General features: G+C 38.5%; 1 long non-coding RNA gene across 1 annotated transcript; it reads left to right on the top strand.

The window, feature by feature from the left end:
- The first annotated feature begins 8,429 nt into the window (after positions 1 to 8,429).
- Positions 8,430 to 10,208, top strand: LOC144463901 (uncharacterized). Its single transcript, XR_013491891.1, has 3 exons — positions 8,430 to 8,912; positions 9,478 to 9,516; positions 10,132 to 10,208. It is a non-coding gene; the product is annotated as an uncharacterized LOC144463901 (long non-coding RNA).
- The last annotated feature ends 13,189 nt before the right edge of the window (positions 10,209 to 23,397 follow it).

Raw genomic sequence — 23,397 nt, 5'->3', positions numbered from 1 at the left:
TAGAGCTTTATCACTGGAGAGAAGGGATTTGCTCAGCCCTAAACCTAAACAGGAACAAGTTCAGAAACCGTGTTTTGTCACTCGCTACAGCAAAGAAGCTGTCCAGATCAAACACATTATAAAGAAAAACTGGGATATCATTGAGAGTGACCCTTCTTTACAAGAGGTATTCCCTGAACCGCCGGGTATCAGTTTTAGAAGGGCCCCCACCATCAAGGATAAATTAGTAAGGAGTTATATTCCTGCTCACAAACCAGACACCTGGCTGTGTTGACCAAAGGTGGAGGACAATTGTTGAATAAAAGGCAACAGAATTAAATTTTGTTATTTTGTGTTTTCATTTCCTATTTAATCAACACCTGATACCCACCTAATACTTTATTTTCATTATACCATGCAGAACACAGGTAGGTTAGTGCATTTTAAAATCCAGTTTTAACTTAGGGTGACCAAGAGTTCTCTTTTGGCCGGACATGTCCACTTTTCACGTCCTGTCTGGGTCCGGTTACGAATCGTTTTTCATTGTTTTTCACGGGACTGTTAAGCACATAAAGACTTGTCTATGCGCTGACGGTGCTTTGTGCAGCTTACTACTGTATGGTACTTTTTACAAACTGCAAAATTGCAAGTTACTTCAGTAGCTGACTTGGTAGGAGTTCTGCAACAAATACCCATTGCAATTTTTACTGGAGCGGCACGGGTTCGAGTCCTGCTGTGTTTTTTTTTTTTCAATCCGGTATATTTTATTTTATTTTATTTGTGTACCATTAATAAGTATATCATATAAAAGAATCAGGTGGAAACATGCAATAGACAAAATAATGTAGACCTATTTAATAAATGTTATAGGCTACATGAAATGCTGAGGCAATAAAAACAATCTTAGATTCATTATGTTAATATGTTGGTTGATGGTTTCAAATAACTACTCTTACCCTCTACGTGTGCTGAGATTAGCCTACTGTAAAGTTTACATAGGCTATGTATAAGCCTTTGAGCAGGTGCATCAGCTTTCTTGTGTTCAATTGTTCAAAAATATCTTATTTAGGTACATTAGGCCTACTGTTAAACTATTCAGTGGTAAATATGAGAGGTGTTTTTTTTTTTTTTTTTTTTTTTTTTTTTTTGACAAAGACTGGAAGAGAGGCTCCGACTGTCCAATCAACAAGTTAAATATTTTCCTATGAACTTGTCGCTAAATATGGACAGAGTTTAGGCCTATACCCCATTTTGACAGTTAATGTAATGCAATAAAGTTGCTGACAGACTCGCGTTACATTGTTGTTTAATTAAATATAAATCAACGACAAAGCCGTTTCCTCCAAAAATGTCTACATGATTTTATTTTGAAGTTTCTTGCGTGCACTTCCTGTCCCGAGCGGCCTGACACTGGAGGCAGCCTGAGAGTGGAGCCTGCACCGGAAGCAGCCTCACGCTGGAGGTCTGCACCTTGGGAACATGCAGCCACACTCACTCACACTGATTGGCTGCTGAGTTGATGGGTCGTTAATTAGCAGAGGCCCCAGCTCTGCTTCTGTTTCTCCAGCACCTCTCCAAAAATTTTGTTAACCCTTTAAGTATTTTGCCTTTCTGAAGAAGTTTGACCCTCAAACATGAACATATTTTCACACCATTACTTTAACTAGATAAAGTTTGAATTAAAACAAAGTGCATCCCCTTTTATGCCTTCATATATATTTTTGTGTATATTCATAAATATGAATAAAAAAAAATATATATTTTTTTCACATTCAGTCTTGATCATAAAATCATCTCCATCATCATATTCAGGGTTTTAACCCTTTATATGCCAGATTGATATTACCTAAAATCAAGGCTTACATAAGATGTGTGAATGTTGGTCTCTTAGGATAACAAAGCTCATCCTCTTGAAATAAGATTTATCTTGTTATCATGAGAAAACAAAACACACTTGACAGGATCAGAGGAGCAAGACAATATAGATTACCTTGTCACATATCTCTTCTATCAAGGCCAAATAAAGGCTCTTGTTGTTATAGATCACAACTGGTTCGACTGACTGGGGTTAATAAAGTTAGATTAAATTATTAAGCCACAGGCTCCACAGTTTAGGGCCTCAAAAGTGTCCTGTATTGTTATATTACTCTTTTGACCATGACGTATGTATTCAGTTGAGACACTTCTCATGGCGAGAGGCAAACACAAAGAACCTCCAACTTTTGTTCTTGTCTGATTTGTTTTTAAATCAAGTATTGGTCTTTCCCTCTCTTCTCCCAAACCAGTCAGTGCTCATTTCCATGTGTTAGCTCTAGAATTTGAAAAAAAATTAATAGTTTAGACGGTTTTCATAAATAAATTCCAGTCCTGAATGTTGTATCAACAACAGGAGTTCTTTCCCTTTGAAGCAGTTCTGTGGTTAACCGGGGAGAGGCAGCAATGTGCCGCAAGGCATCTAGCCTGCCGGAAATGAAAAAGAAGAAGAAGAAGGGAACAAGAAATACGCTGGATAAACGGCCCTGCTGTTACCTCGTTTGTTCTTTCGTCTGGTCGGATGGTAGTGCTCACACCATTGCTTGGACATTTTACTGCTTTGGAAAACATACAACGGCTGGAATATAAATTATTGATCAAAACGTGTCAACAGATATGGCTAGGTGAGTTTATTATAACGTTATGCCTTTTATTTTCAATGCTGTAGTGGCTGTCATTATCCGATGTGAGTCCCTGCCCGATGTGACTTGAACATGGTAACAACATTCAGACAAAATACTTTTATAATTGGTTCAACTGTTTTTTTTTTGTACATATTTACGTCATTTTCCTTGCGCATTTTTTTTTCCTGTATCGCGATTCAGTCGGGTGCCTTTTTTCCGTTTTTTTTTTCAAAGCTGTGTTGTTCAAGCTGGCGGAACCGACTGGACCCGACTGCGCATGTGCGACCCACATCTGGCTTTTTATTTTTATTTTCCTACACTTTTGTCAAGTCTTTAAAACCAATTACAATACATAACAAATGAGCTTTTCTGTTTTTATATACTTTACATAAAGGACCATAAAGTTTTAATTTAAAAACGAAACAAGATTTCATTTGGGATAAACACAGGAAATCTGTGTTTATAATTGATATAATTGAAATTGTTGTTGCCATAAAACAGATAAATATGGCTCACTTAGAAGAATACTGAAGGCTCACTATAAACCTTTTTTTTTTTTTTTTCCACTAAATCCGTTTTCACTCTAAAACTTTATTGAAGACATTCTCATTTAATGTTATGTCATGGAGGAGTGGCTGGGGCATATTGCAGACACTTTGGACGCATTGGCAAATGAGCTGCAAATGCCCCAAGCTGAGACTGATCATGTTCTCATCACCTTGGAGAGCATCAGCCATGTTGAGGGATGTAATTCCATGACAGTGATGTCGAGGAACAGCTACAATTCCTATTGGAGAAAAACTTAAGAGTTGACGATATCGCTAGAATTTTTAGCGTGAGCAAAAGAACAATTTGAAGGAGAATGACAGAATATGGACTCTCTGTGCGACAGACTTATTCTGATATCACTGATGAAGAACTTGGGCGAGTGATTTCAGAATACATTTCCCATTGCCCAAACGCTGGAGTAAGGACTGTGACTGGGCATCTCAATTCTAAAGGAATCAGGTTAGTTACTGACTCATTGCCTATACATAATAATAATAATTTGTCTAAAACTGTCACTGCTTAAACCACTGAGCATTTTTACCTTAATTTTATCATCTATATTCTTCATCAAGAGTCCAGCAGTACAGGGTGCGCCAGTGTTTGAAAGCAGTTGATCCTGTTGGCAATTTTCTTCGCGGGCTTCAACTTAACATCACTCCTAGGGTCCCATACACTGTTCCGGGTCCCCTGTCTCTCTGGCACATTGACGGCAACCATAAATTAATCTGGTAAAACAATTTTTACATTGATAAAACAAGTTGTTACCCAATTTGTGCTCACTGTCATACAAATTCAGATCTCATTGGCTGTATATTCAATACATATTTCCCAAATTACATTAAATTATTACATTTATGGAGAAGAAGAAAAAGTCAGCTTCTCTATCACATCTACTATGCATAACATCCACCATCTCCTCAAACTTATGTACCTCGCTCTTCTACCGTTACATGGTAAGAGTGCTATTTTACTTCAAATTAAAATTGTCCTTAAAGCAACACTGCGTAGGATTTGTGGTACTGGTCCTCTGGTTGAGAAGAGCAACTGTCTGATACTGTGTTTTTCTCAGAGACACACTGTAGCCTATGAGAATTTGTTGCCGGTGCCGTCACCGGTGCCATTGCCGTCGCTGCCGTCATTACCGGCAGCCTACTGGTGCCGTAGCCATAACCGGTACCGGTGCTGCCAGTGTTCAACACCGGCGTTGTCGCCGCAGTCATTACAGGTAGCCTACCGGTGCTGTCGGCGCAACTGGACATGTTTTTGTACATGTGCAGCGGCGGCACCATTCATCCTGTTAACTATTTTTCTAACACTTCAATGAGTTTAGAAACATTATTTTAAGGTCGAAAAACTACACAGTGGGGCTTTAAGGTTTTGTCAACAAATCTTGTTATGTATACATTTTGAAAAAATAATGTATTACTAAGTTTTAAAAGGCTGTAATGTACATTCCTTTATTATTCCCTAATAATTTATGTAAATAATTGTTTTTCTCTTCACAGCTGGAGAGTTGCGATACACGGAGGCATTGACGGGTATAGCCGACGCATTATGTATCTTACAGCTAATGCAAACAACGGGGCATCAACAGTTCTCTAGTGTTTTCTAACAGCAGTGAATCAGCATGATTTGCCCCACCGTGTCAGAAGTGACAAGGGAGGTGAAAATGTTGATGTTGCTCAATACATGTTGGAACATCCACAACGTGGACCTGGTAAGAATTTTGTGTTTTTGTACATGTTCTATCCGTGGGATGTTCTATATACATGCCCAAAACAAATGTGGCGATTATAATTGTCTTAAATTTACTAAACATTACATCATTAAGGGAAAATTAAGGACATTGAATTTTTGTTAGGTTGGAAAAAGTTAATTGTGCCAAGCCTCACCCCACTGACGAGGGAGGCGATCTTTAAAGATCGATGATGATGATTTTTTGAGTACTGCATCTCATTCTATGCTGTTATTTTTTGCCGGTCTGTATTTCTGTTTGGATAAGCTGACTGTGACAGATAGGTTAAGCGTACCTGTTAAGATCACGTACCATATAAGCCCACTTGTGACTTCTGAGTCAATTAAAAAAAAAACTACATCAACATTTTTGCTGGTTCATGGTTCTTTCAATGAAGCTGCTTGTTACATAAATTATACTTTTGATTGTAAGCCAGTCAGTTTTGTCGATCTTGAGTTATCGAAGCACATGTGTGACATGTGCCTGCTGCTCCCAGAAGAAGTAGCAAAAAAACTTCAGTGATTTTGATGCCCTGAAAAAACAACATTTTTTCCATATTTCTACTCCTGCTTTTGCTAAGTACTCATTTGTTATCAAAATTTAAGAGATTAGTGCTTTAAATAAAACATATGTTAGAATTTTACTAGAATTAGAAATATTTTTTCTTTTGAAGTCAAAATATGTGTTTTAGCATGCTAGCCAACAGCCCACATGCTGCATCAATACAGTCACTGCATAGCATTGTTCATTGCAATGACATAAAGCATGATAAGCATGTGTAGTTTACATTTTTGTAGGCAGAATATCCTATTATACTGTTAACTAGATAATACATGTGTATATTTATCTTTATTTATTTTTTAATTAACATTTTTACCAAGTGGACTTAAAGGGGACACTAGCAAAAAAAACCCACACCATTTAGGGTGGATGTAAATAAGTATAGCTAATTACTTAAATGCATGATCAATTGATACTTTTCATGTTATGTTAGTGCAGCATAGATAGATTCATGTCATGTAGTTGTTGTGTAGTTGTTGTTTTTTTATGTCGTGTGTAGTATAAAATATTCTGACTTTTAACCAGAAATTCACTGATGTTCCCTTTAAGCCCACCTGCTCCCATTAAGCCCACTTAGCTGTGTTTCAATGGAGATTTTATCCCTTTAGACTTTTGAATCATTTTCCTGCCTAACATTGACCTCACCTAATCAATCAGCTTCATAATTCAGATAATTAAATACCCAAATTTAAATATCAGTGATGTTGCATAGGTCAGTTCATTCTGTTTACCTGTTTATGTTTTAAAAATCAATTAAAGTTATTTGTTTAATTGTAAATACTGAAATTGACTCATTTATTATCTTTAAAATATTAGTATTGAACCAGGAAACTGCCTTTCTTTCAGTCATTAGGTCTTCAGAAATCTAGATAAAAACATCTGCACTCTCAACCGGCTGGCTGGACCAGAAATTTTGGCCAATTGTAAATGCCAACAGTACAATGTAGGATAGAGATACAGACAAAATGACAACGCATATTGAAAGATGAAGAGAGATTGAAGAGTGATTTCCATTCTAATTTTGATTTTGTTAATGAATAGTTTTTTGGCTACATTCCAAAGAAGACATGTTGTAAGTTTAGCTTTTTCTGTGTTGACAACACAGCAAAAGGCTGATCATGCCTATTTCAAATGCCATTTACAGGCCAGAGGAAAGGAGTGGAGACAAAATGAAAATAGCTATTGAGAGCTAAGACATTACATATTTTAATAGAATAAGTTTGGATTGTTAAGATTTTTAAATATATATATGTATTTATCAACAAATCATGAAGTGGGCTTATTTGGAACACCCATGGGCTTAATGGGTACATTAAGTACCCATTAAGCCCATGCCAGACTTTTGACATATATTTTGACAAACAACAAAAACATTAAAAATAGGTATAAATGAATTATTGACACTTCAAATGAGACATTAGACTATGATTTTAACAAAAATGTTCTCACTTCAATTGGGGCGGTATATATAAAAAATGTCTGAAAAGCAGATTTGGTGGGCTTAATAGGGACATTTACCCTACAGTTGTGCTCAAAAGTTTACATACCCTGTCAGAATTTGTGAAATACTGGCTACATTTCAGAAAATATAATTGATAATGCAACAAAACTTTTTTTATTCAGAGTTAGTGGCTGGGCGAAGCCATATATTATCACACAACTGTGTTTGATCTTTATAAATCCTAATAAATGCAAACACCAAAATGGCCCTGATCAAAAGTTTACATACCCTCAAAGTTTTACCCTGATAAAATACACACAGATTGACACAGACAGGTTTAAATGGTTACTCAGGGTAACTGTCCATGCCTTAGTGTCTGTGTATAAAAAGTCAGTGAGATTCTGGGCTCTTGACAAACACCTCATCATTTCATCCATTGCTGCACTGACTTTGCTGGATTCTGAGCCATGGGGAAAGCAAAAGAACTGTCAAAAGTCCTGAGGGAGAAGGTTGTTCAACTTTATAAAACAGAAAAAGGATATAAAAAGATTTCCAAAGATTTGAAAATGCCAATCAGCAGTGTTCAAGCTCTCATAAAAGTGGAAATTGAGGAGTTCTCTTGATACCAAGCCACGGTATGGGACCATCAAAAATTTGTTGGTCAGACTTTTTAACTTTTTAAAAGATTGTGTTATTTTGGGATGTCTCAACAGTTTAATTTGAATCCCATTAAAAATAAGAGAAATCTGTTTTGCCTAATCACTCAAGACCATCGGCTGCCCTCTCCCCTCCCTGATGGACATTTACATCTCCTGCTGCCTCAACACAGCCAAAAACATCCAGGACAACTCCAACTGTTTTACCCACTTCCCTCAGGGAGGCGCCTAGTTGACCCTTTGCCAGAAAATACAACGTTAAAATGCTGTTTTTAATGTATTTTTTGAGCATATGGGCTCAAAGTTAATCTAAAATCTAAAATTAAATATAAAGTGATACAACAGTAAATGAGAGCTATTTAAAAGCTTATATAAAATAAACATTAAACTCTGCACAAAATATAATATCTGTAAATATGCATCTGGATTCTTTTGGGTTGCTGGCCTGTGAAAAGCAGAATGTTAAGTCGGTGTATGAGGTCACAGAAGCAAGGTTTTTATTTCTCATATTGCGGGAACTCTTATCCAATATTTATTTGTTTTTTTTTCCTACAATGATAGTCGGCAAGGGACATCATATCCGAATTGAGCCAGCTGATCCGCAATAGTGCGAATTCCGGACAGACTGTCACTGCCGGGCCTGCTACAGCTGCAGCAACAGCAACAATGGAGCAAGTCATACCCCCCACCTTGGGCAACTTACAAATGACCCGACCAGACCTGGTCAGGGCAAATTTGACCAGGCTATTTCAGCACTACTAGGGTTCAAGAAGGCGCCCAAACAAATTAACACAGCCCTGGCAGCACAAATTTTTCTGCTGCTCTCGGGTAGCTACCCATGAAATCCCTGACCTGGAGGAAAATATGTGTCTCCAGGCCAGTGGACTTGGTGCGACAAAGGTCTTGTTTTGCGATGTCAAAGGCACAGCACAGCAGTTTTTCCAAACACTGGAGAACACTTTCCCCCCATTAAAGAACTGCAGGGGATTTAAAATTATGCGTTGCTGCAGGAGCAGACAATTAATCGACGTAGTAATGCCACCAGGTGGTTATACTGCAGAGTATATTAAAAATCGCAGCACACTGAAGAAGGCTGTCGCCTACATCGTCCCTCTGCAGAATGACCTCCCCCTCAATATGGCAGTGCAACAGGCAAGATATATAGTAAATTATTTGTTAATTTGTATTATTTTCATGTGCCCTAACCCTAACCCATCTCTGTAAATTACATTATAGGAAGAAAATGTGGAGGAGATTACAGAAGATTGCCAAAGATGCAATAGCAAGATCCCGCTGTGTCAACTTGAAAGGCACTTACAACAGTGCAACATCGGGTAAGCCACTATCATATAACCCTTTTTAGACCACTGTGGCAGGGAAGGTGTAGGTTTGCTGTGTGAGCCCAAGTTTAAGACCTCATACAAGATCCCCTGGTGTAGTTGCTTCATCTCTTCAAACAGTGTTTATTAAAATACACATAAGCAATACAAACCACCCTTTGTTGCAGCCTTCATTTCAATGTCTTTGTGAACTGATGGGGTTTTTTTTTCACAATTCCACTCTGATGCAGTGCAAATTTTATTACCTACCGGTATTAATGAAGTTATTACATGATTGTGCAATACATGTTTTGATGCTTTACTTTTGAAAAAGCAAGAATGACATTGATTTCAAAATGAGAACAGTGACATAAGAACAAAGTTTTTTGACTCTAATATTATTGGAGTGTTATTATATGCAGACAGAATATACTGCATTTTTACCACAAAGTTAGCTTGTCCTTTAATTTGGAGGAAGAAAATTTATTTTGCTTGAATCCTGTATTGTTACATAGAAAGTTTCAACATAGTTGGCTATCTAACATGACACAATCATGTGTTCATTTTTTTTTTTACACAGTAGCAGCGCCACAAGGGTGACACACTCCAGCGACCATACGTAAGTAAAAATTCCCTATTGTTTCTCGTAACATATCTACAAATTAAAACATCCTTGCAAGTATATTAGTAGTTATATTAACAAGTCTGCACATACACAAAGAAAATATAGGTGACATAGAAAAAGTATAACTCTATACACAGTTTTCATTCACTACTTTGTGTGGTTATCTATCTTCTCCCAGAAGCAAAACACCAGCCACCCTGCTGTGGGCTGTCAATTTAAGGTCTTAACAGAAGGTGTTGTCCTTTTTTGGCTGGATGTATTTTCATTTGACCACAAGATGGTGCATTAATGTGTGAACTGTAAAGCCAAAAAAGGTGGCAATTTGGTGACAAACACGATGACTTCATAACCAATGATGTAATTATCTCTAAGGAAGCCTTGTAATATTTGAAAATTTGTAATTTATGAAATGAAAAACTGTATTTTAGTTTGGCCCCACATGAATTTATGGAAATGTTGATTTTGATTGATAAAGCGTGACACACCAAAAATAATACCACTGTTTAATTTTATGTTGTTTTTGTAAAAGAACCTCAAAAATGGGGTCTATATCACAAAGTAGTAATGTGTCCTTGCTTGTGTGATCTTGTGTTGCTTTTTTCGTTATAGTAACCCGGAACATAACAGCTGGTCAATGAGGATTTGCCTCATGCGAACCCATCAAAAACTGTTCAACTGCCGCCAAGGTAAAACACCAATCTCTGTTTAATTTTTAAATATTATGTGATCATGTAATTTGTGTTTTCCATGGCCTGTAATAGCCACTTTTCTTTGTTTTTTTTTAATTACCTGGATACATAAAACATAAAATTGTTGGATTAAAATTCAATCAGAAACAGTAAACCCTCTCAAACTGTTGTGGAATGATTACATTTTGAAATGAATAACATGTACAGCACTAATCTAATCTTCGGCATCCAGGGTGTGACTTTGTTGGTACCCACAAGGAAATATTTATATAAAATCAAAATTAAATTTGTGGCATCGGTGGCTTGGTGGTAGAACAGGCGTCCCATGTACAAGGCTGTTGCCGCAGCGGCCCAGGTTCGAATCCAGCCTGTGGCCCTTTGCTCCATGTCACTCCCTCTCTCTCTCCCCCTTTCACACTTGTCTGTCCTATCAATTAAAGGCTTAAAAATGCCCAAAAAATATCTTTAAAAAAAAGAAATTAAATTTACACCCTTGAGTAAATTGAGAGTGAGTAGAGTGAGTGTAATGCAATGGTCATGCGACCCATGAATCCGGCATATGTGGAAAATAACATTTTACCACAAAATGTAAAGTTTGATATACTGTACTTATATTAATTCTCAACAGTTCAAAGTTTCTTTTTTCTGTTTTTTTATTGATGTTTTGTTGTTGTTTTTTTAGCCGATGAGGTGAAAGTTTTCAAGGTTAATAGGAACCTTGATGCAGGTGGCTTTCGGCAGTTTATAAGGGCCATCTACCCTGAGCTGCGGAACAACAACTTTGAGTTCTGCAAAGTCAACAGGCACAAGGTGGTGGTCCCCCTGACTGAAAGCACGCCAAAAGAGATCCGTTCAAGCGGAGTGTTGGGACGCTCAGCTTTATATGTTCGTCCGTTGGTGAGTAATCCTTTTTTCTAGAAAAAAAATCTCAGTTGTTGCAATATTAATGTTTTTCTGTTGTATTAAAATTGTTTTTGTATTTCATAGTGTGAAATTGAAACGGACACAGACAGCAGTGAGCCAATGGACATGGTAAGTTAACAATGTTAAAAAAACAACAACGAACACTTCTGCACTTGGAAAACGTTATGGGGGGAAACACTCACAAGTACTATTCTTCTAATGTCCCCCATTAGTCACCTGAAAGGCTTTCAGAAAATGAGCTCCACACAGAGGAGGAGGAGGAGGAGTGAAGCGTAGTTAATCTTAATGAATTTATGTGTACTTTATTCATGTCATTTATTTGCTGACACACCTGTACAAAGCCAATTCACTCTCCATAGCCAACCTCAAGCATTTCAACTTCAAATGGCTTTGTTTTCATGAACGAATAAAGACAGTATGATAATCTCCCTTTTTTATTTAACAAAGCTACAGTATTAATGACATTAAAAAATTAACACAAACACATAAAGTCTTCTGCACTTGGAAAACGTTATGGGGGGGAAACAGGTAAGTTTAGGAAATTAAATTTGTAATCATCAGTGAAGCGTAGTTAATCTTAATGAATTTATATTTGTACTTTATTCATGTCATTTATTTGCTGACACCCTTTAACAATTTACAGTATTAATGACATGCAGTGCAACAAATCACAGAACTTCCTGAGTATGGCAACAAAACATTTAGGCTTTTGCCATCACGTATGTGACGAATTACATCATTGTTATAATTGGTTATGGTCTGCCACTGCATCAATTACATGATTATTTTCAACACCCCTACTGTGTGTACTGTGCACCCAACATAACAATGGATAATATTATTTGTTAACTCTATTTGTTTGCAGGATTTGGCCTCTTTCCCTTCTGCCTCTTCTAGAAGTTCCCCTCCAGTGTCCCCTCCAGTGTCCCCTCAAGTGTCCCCTCAAGTGTCCCAAGAGTTGAGGGAGGTTCTATGCACACTGGTGGGAAACCTCGACATTAAAGCACTGTCACCTCCAGCAAACAGAATTAATGTCGTGAGGGCTGACATTATAAAGCATAAGAACACATGAATGCCTTATGTTTTATTTCAATCATCATCATTTCAAATCATACTGACACAAATGTTTACAAACGACAAAATGGTGATAATGTCAGAGACAAGTAATACTAGTGTACACCTGCAGTTATCAGTACATTCTGTCTACAGTTGTGTGGTTTTGCTGCCTAACCTTTTCTACCGCAAAATTTCAATTGTCTTTTACACTTTCAGGACTTAGTAGTGGCACCTACAAGGAAACATCATTTCTGTGAGTGTAGTTCATGGAGGAGGGGGGCCACACGTGCTTTCAAAGCGACTGCTCTGCCGGCTGACAGGGGAAACGACTCCCCCTGTTGATTTGATGGAGGTGGAGGATGAGGACTTAAGGAACCAGTTCCAGAAGGCAAGTTTTAAATTACTGGAAGCAATATTCAAAATTTTGATTACCATATACCACTTTATATTTATACCACTTTTATATTTCAACAAAAGGACATTTTACAAAAAGGGACGTAATGTAAAAATAACTTTAGGCTCATGTGATTGTAATTAATTACATTTAAACATAGATTGGTACTTAAAATTATACTTTAGCAAATATTATTTTCTATAACTCATTACACTTACATTCTCACTCCAACTAAATTTGATACACTCCCAGACAGTTGTCATTACAAAGGTTACCGATCCTCTGGTTTGTATTAAATGGACACATGCTGACCACACATGGCAGGGTTTCCTAATACAGTACCATTAGGAGAGCATTAGTTTACACCATCATTGGATTTGAGGTTTTCTACAGTGAAAAATAAAGGACCTGTAAATGGGCAGAGAAAGCTTAGTAGATGTGGAAAAAATAAAGAAAAACATAAAAAAAAAAACATTACTGATATTTGAATTCAATTTTATTGTCAATCATAGAAATTATTAATGGAAATAATAGTCATAGAAAATTTTGAAAATATACTCAGCTCCACCCATTTCTCAATTTACAACTATATTCATACATGTCTACAGCACATAATAGATGCCTACTACTGTATATTTTGTGCCTATTGAAGTAATTAACTGAATATGGAACTGTGACATTATTTATCTGTACCAAAACTAATTTTAGGCTCATTGCAGATAAAACAAGTGGCAACAACAGGAGAAGTCCAAGAAGCTGCGTTGGAGGCAGCGTCCAGCCTGTCACTGGGGGTCCCTATCAATAATCCGGACCCTCAGTGACAGGGCAGACATTATCTCTTCAGCTTTGAGTTATCACTTGGAAGGTCGACTGGACGCACCTTTAAAACAGTCAGTGATTTGATTGTGTCTGTCGTATATTGGAAAGATTAAAGGAGAAGTCTGGTGATATCTGTTTTGGTTCTGTGTGTAAAAATGCAGTGAGAAAGCAGGTTACGCATGTTTCTGGTGGAACTATTACAAGCCCCATAATATATATGGGCCACTGATTAGTCTAAATCAGCATACACAGTATATGTATCAGATCATTTAACAGATTTCTTCACTACCCCTGACCTTACACTCTCACACACAAACACACACACACACACACACACGCCATAATAAAAAGAGTAATGCATCCAAAACCATTAAGCCAAGGTTCCCTGAATTACCCGATTATATTTCAAGTAAGCCCTGATTTTTGTTTTTGATCTTTTCATGTAATTAGTTATAGAAATATAATTTTATCAACAGCTTTGATATATTTAAGATTCTTTTTTTACAACTAAAACGGGTACTACATTTATATTGGCAGGTAGTAATCTGTGTAATCTATGTTATGTCTTAGGCTTCAGGAGGGCATGGAAGCTCTGGGAGTGCTGCAGGCACTCAGGGAAAAGCCTGCCTTACGGCTGCTGTTTTTTGGAGGCCCCCCTGGTCCGCTGACAGCGGAGCAAGTGACAAAACTATTTCAAGTCACATTCAGTGTGGCAGGGAGCTCTCTGCGTTTGGAGGAGGAGAGAGCAGTTGGCCATTGGAGGGACTGGCTCATTGACGTAGAGGGTATGCACATTTTGATAACTAGAAGGAAATCGGGGAATGTTGAACACAATGCAACTTTTACAGAGAAAACCAAAGTATGAATGGTGTTGCAGTGTCTACACAAATTGCATTTCTCTCTCGCACAAAAATATGTGAGCTGTCATATGTTGACATTATACACAGGGTTCCCATGGGGCCTTGAAATCCTTGTAAGTTTTTTAATTAAGAAAAAATAACAGGCCCTTGAAAGTTTTTGAAAATAGGCTTTAAAAGACATTGGTCATTCAAAGTGCTTGAATTCATACCTTGCCCAAGAGGTTTTGTGAATATTTTTTACATATTGAAGAGTATTCCTGCCAGACCAGAAAAAAAATCAGTTTCACTTCATAACAAGATCAGTTTCACGTTATAGTCCGACCCTTTTCTTGTAGGGTCATTCATTCATTAATCTGACGGAGTCCACAAGCATTACCACACATGAAAGGCCATTTCAAGTCCTAATCAATGCTTGTCACATATGATCAGTTCATCTCATACCATCCATAGACCCAACTGCAGCGTGTGGACGTTTATATTCACTTTGTTCAAGAATCTAGCATTTTGTCAATGTGAACGTATCGGCACAGACATATTTTAAAATTGTTCTGTGGATGCAAGTTCCATCATTTTTTTTGTCCAATAATTTTTTTAAAATTGTTTTAAAAAGATAATTTTAACCAAAATAGGACTTACCGTGACGTCAGCATTGTTCATTTCTGGGTCAGCGAGCACTGTACTCCGTTACCATAGATGTTACTCTAATTACTCTCAGCCAGAGGCGTCACGTGACTCGTTAGGTGACGTGATTTCAGAGACAAACATTGGAAAGGCAAGGCAAGGCAATTTTATTTGTATAGCCCGTTTTTACAAACAGTTTGTCTCAAAGGGCTTTACATGGCATCATAACAACATCCTCTGCCCTTACACCCTCACATCCACTGAGGAAAAATTCCATAGAAAACCCTTTTAACAGGGAAAAATTGGAGAAACCTCAGGGTGAGCAACACAGGAGGGATCCCTCACCCAGGACGGGCAGACATGCAATAGATGTTGTATACAGACAAGAAAACTGTTTATAACACAGAATGTGAAAAACATAGAAATGTTAACAAGAGCTGATGGAGGCAGCTTCTGGTGGGAGGAAAGGCAGGGAGAGCAGGCCAGCTTAATGGGAGTACATTGATTAGGACTGGAAATGGCGTTTAAGGAGTGAACAGGTCTTGTGACTCCCTTCATACCTAAATGTTCAGTGATAGCATTTAAATTGACATTTAGCATAGCCACACCTTCAAACGCTATGATACTGGGAGGTGACCTGTGTAAAGCTGCAGGTTTGATCCATAGTGCTCTACGGACCCTCTGACTTGCAGCCTAGAGTTAAACATGCTGCACTGGATCACCATATGCTCCTTAAATTGGAGGGAACTGGACCTGGAAAGTCCTTGAAAGGTCCTTGAAGTTGATGTTAACCAAACAGTGGTAACCCTGTATATATTTACAATGAAATGGTCCATTTTCGAGAACATGGTTTCACAGCATCCAACATAGGTCCATTGCCAAAACGCAATCATAATCATTTTGCCTTCATTAGATTGAAGGGGTAGTTTTGATATTTACACTTACAGATTTATTTGGAGATAATTTTGTTTATGCTTTGTGAATTGTAAAACAACATTTAACCAGAATCACTTCTTTTACATGTATCACATCTTTTACATTGCAGGTGGAGATGCAGTGTTGATCCAGGATGGACTTGAGCCAGTCCACATTACACTAGAGGACGTCCTCATGTTCGCCACTGGGGCGGACAGAATCCCACCTCTGGGCTTTAGTGTGGTGCCGTCACTGGCTTTTTTGCACGAGCCCCTGAACAACCAGAGGAAGAGGAAGTTTCCAGAGGCCAACACCTGCGCCCTCATCATGAGGCTGCCAATGCATGCCTCATATGAACAATTCAGTGATTCAATGATATCTGGGATTAAGCAGTCCCCACAGTTCGGGACTGCTTAATCCCAGATATTGGATTGGCTGACAGTTATTATTAGTTATTAGTTATTATTTTCTCCTCCAGTCCTGATATACTGTATGAATGGTGATTTCATGCTGAGACTGTCAGGTTAGAAGAAAGAACCAGCTGTTCACAGGTGACGTTATCAAGAGCTGTGGATTTCCAAGATGGCTGCCAGAGGGCATGTTACATCACCTGAGACCTGCACATAGCACAGGATGCCCCTACCAGTGTTTTTCTACTGCACAGCCATAATAAATGAGCAGGGAGGCGGGCAGGACACTGCTGACAGATTAATAATGAATGAGCACAGATAGACAGAGAGGGAAAAAGAGAAGGACTACTGGAATCACACACACACACACACACCTCACATACACGAGCCTAGTTTCCATGACTGATTGAAATTGCAATTAGAACCTGCTTCAGACTGCTGCTGGGAACAAAGTACTGTCAGATACTCCTTCACACACACACATGAATGGACGTGAACTCATACTTTCACACACTTGTATTGAAATGATTTGCTATTAAGCAGCGGTACCCTGGCATTTAGACAGCAAATTGCACTGAGTTAAAAAATAATGAAAGGGTCATGGAAGATTTGAATAACAGATTCATGAGTTTGAGGGCATATCATATTCAAAGACACAGAACAGCAGTTTAGAATACCCCGAGAAAGGATTTTCCAGCTCCAGAAAAATGATCACAGTGACAATAATAGTGTCCTCTGTCTGGATGTAAACAGTAGAATTAGCCCATTCGCATCATAAGATATTCTGCAAGGAATGTGTGCGTCGCCTGGTGACATTGCATTAATTGTTGTTATTGATTAAGTGTTTACTGTTATTATTGATATTGTTTACTGTTATTATTGTTTACTGTTAAGGTTGTTCTTAATAAATTTGTTTACTGTCATAATTATTAATAGCCTGTCTAACACCAGACCTCATCTCAATTTAGATTGAAATTCGACTTGCACAGCGAATAAATTCGTGCAAGGCAGCATGGGTATACCTAGGCTAAATTATTAAGTGATTTTTTTTTAAAAAATATAAAAACATATTAACCAGCACATCTCAAAATGAATACGTACTTTAGATTCAACACACATACAATTTGGCCAGAAATACTTTTTTGTTTTTTGTTTTTTGTTATTTTGCATTTCACGTGTTAAGTTCTTTGTGGCAAATCAAACAGCTGGAAAATTGAAAATTCTGTGACTAGCCTATTGATTGCACTTAAGTAAGCAATCTGCACCCTTGTGGCCTATTGCTATGTGATTATATTGAGACATTAAGTTACACACAAACTGTCCACAAAGTTCAATAAACGAGACTCAATTTTTCCTCCTTAACTTTATTGCTGAAATTGACATACAAACAATGCAACAGTGCCATCAAGTGCTTAGAGACCGCAGTACATTAGAAATGTTGAAAACATAAATGAAATTTGACACTGTCTTGATCGTGACAGACTCAAAAGCAAACATTTTGGAGGTAGGTGCAAAGTCTTCCATAACATTTAATGTGAAGGTAAAAACAAAAATATTGCCGTTATTGCAACTGTGGAAGATTGTTATTCAAAAAAATCATGTTTGAATGCCCATGCAAACACAACAGATTTATGGAGACCAGAACTGATGTGAATGAGAAAGTTGACATTGTGTATGTGCATTTTCTTGGGTAAAAAAACATGATTTAAAGTTATTCATTTCATGATTTGTGCACACTAAGCTGTGATGGGTTTAAAAATAATTTAAAATTCATATATACACACATAATTGTGTGTTGGCTGTTACAAAGTTTTGTGCAGCTGTATATGCAACTTTGTCATTGAATAGTTCATGTTCAGTGATTTAAGATAAAAAGAGAGTTCATACTGTACAGTAAAGATAAATAGATAAAAAGCTAAATGCATGAAGAAGAGAGATAAAAGAGATATATACGAATTTATTTGAAAGAGATACTACTACTGCTCTACTATGCTTTCCCATAGTATAAATCTCTAGTATCCAACCGTTGTTTTCTTGTAACAGGTTCAGTCTTGTACTAGTTCCTTGTTATTGCCTTCTTGCATGTAATGGATTATATCTTGGCCACATATCTACCATAATCTATGACATTATCGTTTATATTTCCAAGATACATAACCTTGCAGTCATTATGTGTCCACACTGTTGTTTTTATCATTTGTTTTATAGCACTTTGAGATTCCCTGGAATGTAAGGTGCATTATAAATAAAATGTATTATTATTATTATTATTATTATGTGGCTGAAAGACATTTCCTCATATACAGCATCAGAATAAGGAGCTACACGGGAAATACTTCACAGTCTGTTGTGGCTTAGATATGTTTCATATGTGCACATGCACATGTGTGCAGACATGTATAACTGAATTTTTTTTAATATGTGATGTCATTGCTGTTAATATGCTCCTTGGTCTGGTGGTGAGGGCCCTTATCTTGTGGAATTATTACTTCTTTTAATTTTCAAGTCTGTGTTTTCTTTTGCAGACTGCTCTGTGTTTGGGGAAAAACATCAATAAATAAATATAAATTTTTAAAGAATGGTCTCGAGCTGATGAATCAAATCAGTCACATTTTAAATGACCATTTCTACGCTTTTAATTGAAGGCAAACCATCTAACTTGCTTGCTTTAGGTTCAGACCGACAGTGGCTGTCATGTGCTGTTGGTGCCAGAAAGTTCCTTTTGTGGTGGACAAACAAAGATCGTGTGTGAAGAACAGGATGACTTAGTAGTGGAAAACGTGACAACATCCGCTCAGCAGTCAGACAGACTAATACTGATCACTGACACGTTATGAGACAAATTAGTTGATTTCATATTTTGAAATCTTGTATATAGTCTATGATTTTCTTTTCAACAGAACCTTGCTATAAAAGGGTATTATCAGAAAAACATAGTTTAAGTATCAAAAGCAAACTTTTATGCTAAAGAAACTGCTTTTCACATGCAAAAGAAACATTTTCTGTGTATTTTCTACACAGAACCTTTAACCTGAAACTGAATCAACAGGTTAGTCTGACTTGAATATTTACAGCTATGACAGATAATGACAAGAGAGATGAGATCCAATTTTTTTTTTTTTAATTGATGTACTTGATGTATTCCAATTGAAAAACAATAAACCAATTAGCTTTTGCTGCATGGCTTGAAAAAAAAAACAAAAAACGGGAGAACCGGAGCACCCGGAGAAAACCCGTCACCCAGGAAGACAACATACAAACTCACAAAGGCTCAGGACCGGAAATCGATCCCTCACCTGTGAGGTTGCGCTGCTGACTCCCAAGGTGGTCCTGAGAGCTCAAGTCCTGTCTCACATGTGTCCAAAAGGTAACCTGGAGGTCACCTGGATGGGATGGGAGGCAGGACATGAGCTCTCTATTGAATTCATGTTGGAAGAAAAAAAGCCTCACGCCAGTTTTTTCCTCCAACATGAATCCTATGGGCTCTGTGCAGCATTGAGTATTTCCTGTCCTATACTATTGGATTAAGTTACCTGATTAACCACTTAATCCAATAGTATAGGACAGGAAATACTCAAGCCTACTTCCTTTCAGGAAGTAGTGGAGCTGATGCACAGAGTCCATTATACGTCACCTAAATGGGACTGGCCCTCCTGAAGGACTTGGAGATTACTCCGCCCAGACTGGAAAAGAACCTGCAGATGATGTTTCTCTGCGGTGTCTTAAGGTGACGTGCAAAGGTGCAGACTGCATAATCCATTTCTGGTTGTTCTTGACATAATGAAACCAGAACGAGCTCTGCACAGCCCCAGAATCTACAGAGGTCCTTGAAAATGGTCTTGTCCAGACGTTTAAATGTTTCCGGGGTGATATCACAATCATCCCCCTGGACTTCGGCCCATATCTTTTCAAACAGGCAGTTGATGATGATATGGGGGTCTTTCAAGTGAATGTTGACCTTTGCTTTTTTGTAGACCCGCGTAACCAGCTTTTCAACAAGAATTTGGACACAGATTTTGTTTTTCTCTGTGTTCAAATCCCTGTCTGGTCTTACATGCAGCACAGGTTCAGCACCTGCCTCAGGTACACTGAGTGCTGGTTCTAGTGCTGGTTCTAGTGCTGCTGCTGCTGCTGCTGGTTCTAGTGCTGCTGCTGCTGCTGCTGCTGCTGGTTCTAGTGCTGCTGCTGCTGCTGCTGCTGCTGCTGGTTCTAGTGCTGCTGCTGCTGGTTCTAGTGCTGGTGCTGCTGCTGCTGGTGGTTCTAGTGCTGCTGCTGGTGTGGCTCTGTCCTCTGATCCCACTGAGATCTGCACAGGAGAGAGCCAAGACAGCTTGGAGCTCTTTATTGGTGTAGATGTTAAGTGGAAGCTGTCATCGTCATCAGCCTTCAGATCTACACGTCTTGTTCTGCAACATAAACTGACGTTGCCCATGAATGATGTTTTCACCGGGCTCTCTATCGGTGTAGATGTTAAGTCGAAGCTGTCATCATCGTCATCAGCCTTCAGATCTACACGTTTTGTTCTGCAACATAAACTGACGTTGCCCATGAATGATGTTATCATGCTGCAAGCATGTTCCACCATGTCAGTCAGTCTCGGAGTGTCCCCGCTGGTGCAGGTGGAGGAGCTGATGCTCTTGGAAATCTCCTCAGACATCATCTTGGTTAGAGTCTCAGAGCTGTCACCTGATTCCTGATCGCTGACGCCCAGAGCCTGAGCAAAAGCCTCAGGGACTACATTGCCCAGTGTGGACGCAACGCTCTCTTCAGTGACCATTTGATTTTTGTCCACATTTGTCAGGGAGTCAGTCAGGGAGTCCTTCAGGTACACCACCAGGTCCATGAGCAGCACCGCCAATATATCTCTGGTGGTCTCATCAGGTTTCCCATCCCGCAGCTTTTGGCGCTGCACTTCTGACAGCTCCTGGAAAAATCTCTTCGCAAATGGAATAACATGGTCCACTCCCAACTGAGATGACTCTCTTGATGGTGTCATGCTGAGTTCTTCTTCCAAATGTCTCAATTTAAAAGAGTCAAGGTAAAGTCTGCAACTGTAGTCTGAGTTCAAATCGACTCTTACTTACAAACTCGCAAAATGTGTATCGTGATGTCACATATGACGTCATCGAATAACCCATACGCTAGCCCCTCCCCCAGAGCGACTGCAGCTTAGCAACCGTTGCTAAGCACCGGCGGAACGCTGTGTGGCACGGCCATGACGGGCATTTTGACCGTTTTCAAATTTCTATGTCAAAGAACTTTATTGAATTAAAAGTTACAGTGCTGCTGGTTACTGACTTTCCCTAAAAACATCTTTAGCCTATCCTATTTAGGCCTATTTAAAACGTCATTTAAGCAAATTTGACAAAAGGCATTAAAATGTGATGATTTCTAGGCTACCTATTTCGGCCACAGGCGGTCATAATGATTGCACGACGATAAACTGATAAATTTATCGCGCCGCGGCAGATGCATCTTGGTTGCTAGGCAACTATCATTGTCTCTGTCAAAAGTTAAAGTCCGGGAGAGAATTCATTCATTTCATACTAAGCTAAGTGGTGATAACTGGAGGAATCAATAAAAGAGAAGCCGGCTGATGCTGAGGGATCGGTACCGAGACCCGGTAGCTATTAAACGGCCCGAGGCAAATTTAATCAAGACCATAATAATAATAAGCTCCGACGTCATCGGCTCTTATCGTTACTTTTTAAAGTTTGGTTTCATGTATCATCATGAAGCAGCCTCTCTCCTGCTGCCTGTCTGCACGTCAGGGCTGACCTCCTCCTTACATCGTGCACACACACACACACACACACACACACACACACACACACACAGAGTTAAGTCAGACATCAGCAGAGAGGCCGCGGTGCAGATGAAGGGAATATAACTTCAAGATCACTCTAGTTGACAACAGCTGCGCTTGTTACTGTGAGTAAGAGCAATAAGACCTCTGCCAATAAAAAGCCAATACTTTATCAATACATGTGATCAGCATGTAGAAAGCCGTATTTCAATTCGCTCTGTCCGCACTCTCTCATTCACCGCTATTATGATTCATGATCGCGGTCGACACAAGCACATCGCGCTCGCGAGGCTAACAGCAAAGTGTTATAGACAAACTAAATGTAGGCTAACACTTTATCTGAAGATGCACCTGAGGCAGCGACCTGCAGACAGAGTGTCCTCAGTAGAGGGGGGACAGAGAGCAGGATGAATGACTGATACTGATGTCTGTCTTCTTCATGTTGACATAACGTGACTTTCTTCACTCAGTATTGTGATGTCAGGAGGAATATTTATTTTATTGACATGTTAGATTTGTTTCCACTGAGACATTATTGAGTTTATATCGTGACTTTGTTGTTGTAAATATGACTGTTGCTGCCACGGACTGTATAAAACTATATCCTGTGTAACTGACCTATAAGGAAAGCATCAGGAGGTGAGGTGTGTGCATGTGTGGAGCAGAGGGAGAGAGGGAGATGCTGGTAGAGAGATAGAGTGTGTTATTACATACTGTTAATGTTACTTATTATGCTTCTGTGCAGTGATAGCTCTTTTTTATTCTGTTTCTGAATGCGCGTGTGTGTATAGGCTTATATATAGGCTATATATATGTAGGCCATTAGCCTATCTGGTTTTAAAATCCAGCCCAGCTGAAATTGAAATTGAATAGCCCTGTCATAGAACTTTATTGAATTAAAAGTTACAGTGCTGCTGGTTCCTGACTTTTCCTGAAAATGTCTGTATTTTTATTTAAAGCGTTATTTAAGCAAATTGGACAAAAGGCATTAAAAATGTGATCATTTCTACCTATTTCAGCCACAGGAGGTCATATGATAAACTGATCAATTTATCGCGCTGCGGTAGATCCATCTTGGTTGCGAGGCAATTATCACTGTCTCTGCCAAAAGGTAAACTCCGGGAGAGAATTCATTCACAGATTTAAATGTAATCAATTGTTATATTCGTGTTCTGAGCTCTGTTTGTTGAAATAATTAGCATTTGTTTTGCGTGATGATCAAAAATATTGAAAAAATGTTTAATTAAACTTGTTGAAAGTTACATTTCTGTGTCACTGAATTGAACTGAAAATTGAAAACTTATTCTAACATCATGTAACGCCCATTAGTTACACACACACAGAGTAATCCCCAATGTTTACAGCTTGACAATGTGTAGAG

Source organism: Epinephelus lanceolatus, chromosome 7 (genome assembly GCF_041903045.1).
Source record: "Epinephelus lanceolatus isolate andai-2023 chromosome 7, ASM4190304v1, whole genome shotgun sequence".
Lineage (NCBI taxonomy): Eukaryota > Metazoa > Chordata > Actinopteri > Perciformes > Serranidae > Epinephelus > Epinephelus lanceolatus.
This window is presented reverse-complemented; position numbering and strand designations above follow the sequence as displayed.